The sequence below is a fragment of the Ursus americanus genome, chromosome 9, assembly GCF_024610735.1.
Source record: "Ursus americanus isolate L20-20 chromosome 9, mUrsAme1.1.p, whole genome shotgun sequence".
NCBI classification, from domain to species: domain Eukaryota; kingdom Metazoa; phylum Chordata; class Mammalia; order Carnivora; family Ursidae; genus Ursus; species Ursus americanus.
The window spans coordinates 13,383,590-13,385,934 of NC_142135.1; the positions used below are offsets into that span (position 1 = coordinate 13,383,590).

The 2,345-nt window shown below is 44.5% G+C and overlaps 1 non-coding gene across 1 annotated transcript; it reads left to right on the forward strand.

Annotated features, from left to right (window-relative positions):
• Positions 1-1,872: 1,872 nt before the first annotated feature.
• LOC123801936 (U6 spliceosomal RNA) lies at positions 1,873-1,982 on the forward strand. Its single transcript, XR_006782375.1, has one exon. It is a non-coding gene; the product is annotated as a U6 spliceosomal RNA (small nuclear RNA).
• Positions 1,983-2,345: the final 363 nt, after the last annotated feature.

Sequence of the window (2,345 nt, forward strand, 5' to 3'; positions counted from 1 at the left end):
GTCCCCATCTGTGATTTGTCTTCCCAAAATATAGACTTCATCTCTCACTAGTCCTCTACTCCCCCCCCCCATTGGCCTCCTGTCACTCCTTGAAGCACCACGGGTCCTTTGCACCTGCTGTACCCTCTGCCCAGTGTGTTCTGTTATTGTGGGGCTACTTCTCTTACTTCCTTAAGGTCCATATTTAAAACTAACCTTCCCAGTGGGGTCTTCCATGATCGTCCCATGCAAGATTTTAACTGCTGTCCCAACATTTCATTTCCTGTCCTGATTGTTTCTTCTAAGCCCTTACTACTGTCTAACACACTCTACTTATTTATACCACTTAGAGTCCGGCTCCCCACTGCAGTGCATATTCCCCAAGGGCATGGGTTTTTGTCTATTTTGTTCATTGCTGTATCCGCAGCATCCTTAACAATGCCAATGGCAGCCACATGGTAGGCTTCAATATTTACTGAATGAATCAATGACTGCATGCTTAAAAGCAAGGAGACTTCATAGAGAAGCAGGAGAAAGAAGCATTGCACAGACAATGGACCAGGTAGAGAGAGAGAGAAAGAGAGAGAGAGAGAGGTGAAATGCTGATGGGTTTTCTGAAAATTTTCCAGTTCTTGCTTCCAATTTCCAATGAACCTGGGTTTTATTTTCTATCCATGGTCTATCCCCATAAAATTATTCTTTTCTTCAGCTACCTTAAGTGGATTGGTCTTTACTGCAACTAAAAAAACTCGAAGCAAAAGGAACAGAATCAAAGTAGGAAGCTCTAATTGTTTTCTGAGCACACAGGCTGCACTGGAGGATGGGGTGCCCATGCAGTGAACGGTTTTGTGGGTATCTCTCCCAGATAACTAGGTCACAGACAACTGGTGTTTCCCATGTGGCAAAGCGGAGCATGCACAGAAATCCCTGTCTCCTCTCTCTTTGCTTTTCAAGCACTGCTGAATGCCTCCTAATGATTTCATCTGCTTGGAGGTCGGCTGGGTTTTCCACTTTCATAGAAGGTGGTGGTGCCAGGGGCTGATGCATGCTCTGACTACTGACTTGAAACATGCTTTGATGAATTAGTGCAACCCGGCCAGCCATTTACTTTAAATTTTACCCTTGATTCTTCCTCTAGCAAACAATTAAGGAGCAGCAGTGGCTTCCTGCAGGGGAGACCAATGCCTTCTGTCCTCTGCGGAAACAGCTTTGGCGTTCTTCCAAAAGATGAATGGCATGGACCGGGAGCTCCAGTTTCCCTCGGCTTTCAAGCATCCAAATAAGCAAACATTTAAATGCATACAATAAAATAAAATAAATTCAAATCGCAAACAAGGAAACCAGTCTAGGTTACCGGCAAGTCCTATGACTTGACTTGAGGGCTGGGCAATGCATCCTTGAACTTAGCAATGCAGTAAGCCAAAGAGCACTGAGGGGTCACATGAACAACTGGGCCCAGTGACAAGACACCGTGTCTTTCTCCTCGCTGGGTGAGTAGCACAGGCCAACCTCAAAGCTCCTGAGTAAGAGGAAAATGTCTCTTTAACAGTATTAAGGGACAATTTATTATGTGTATCCTTCCAGGGAAGCACAATGTCAGTGCAGGCCCATTGCATTTGCATTATTTCCAGACAACAGCAGCAGCAGAAAAGGACACTGATTTATTTCAGAGCAAGCACAGGTGAATTTAATGTCTGTTGGGACTGAGCCAGGGAAGACTTAACCCACTCTGGGCTCTCAAGGGCTTGAGGGGGGACGGCAGGTTTTTGGAAGGGTCCATTGGCCTCTGGCTAAATTCAGCTTTCCTGAGCCTATGTCTTCAATCACCTGGTCAGGAAAGCTCTTGCAGAGAAAAGAGGATGGAAAAAATCCTGTTTAGGAATAGAAAATCTGGTGCTGGCTTCTCCAGCAGCACATTTACTAAAAATTGGAACGATGCAGAGTAGGTTAGCATGGTCTCTGCTCAAGGATGACACAAAATTTGTGGAGCATTCCATATTTTTTAGATGGAATTCAAATAAAAACAGAAAGAAAGAAGAAAGAAAGAAAGAAAGAAAGAAAGAAAGAAAGAAAGAAAGAAAGAAAGAAAAGGAAAGGAAAGGAAAGAAAGAAATAGAGGGGCGCCTGGGTAGCGCAGTCATTAAGCGTCCGCCTTCGTTCAGCTCAGGGTGTGATCCCGACGTTCTGGGATTGAGCCCCACATCAGGTTCCTCCGCTGGGAGCCTGCTTCTTCCTCTCCCACTCCCCCTGCTTGTGTTCCCTCTCTCGCTGGCTGTCTCTCTGTCAAATAAATAAATAAAATCTTTAAAAATAAAAGAAAGAAAGAAAGAAAGAAAGAAAGAAAGAAAGAAAGAAAGAAAGAAGGA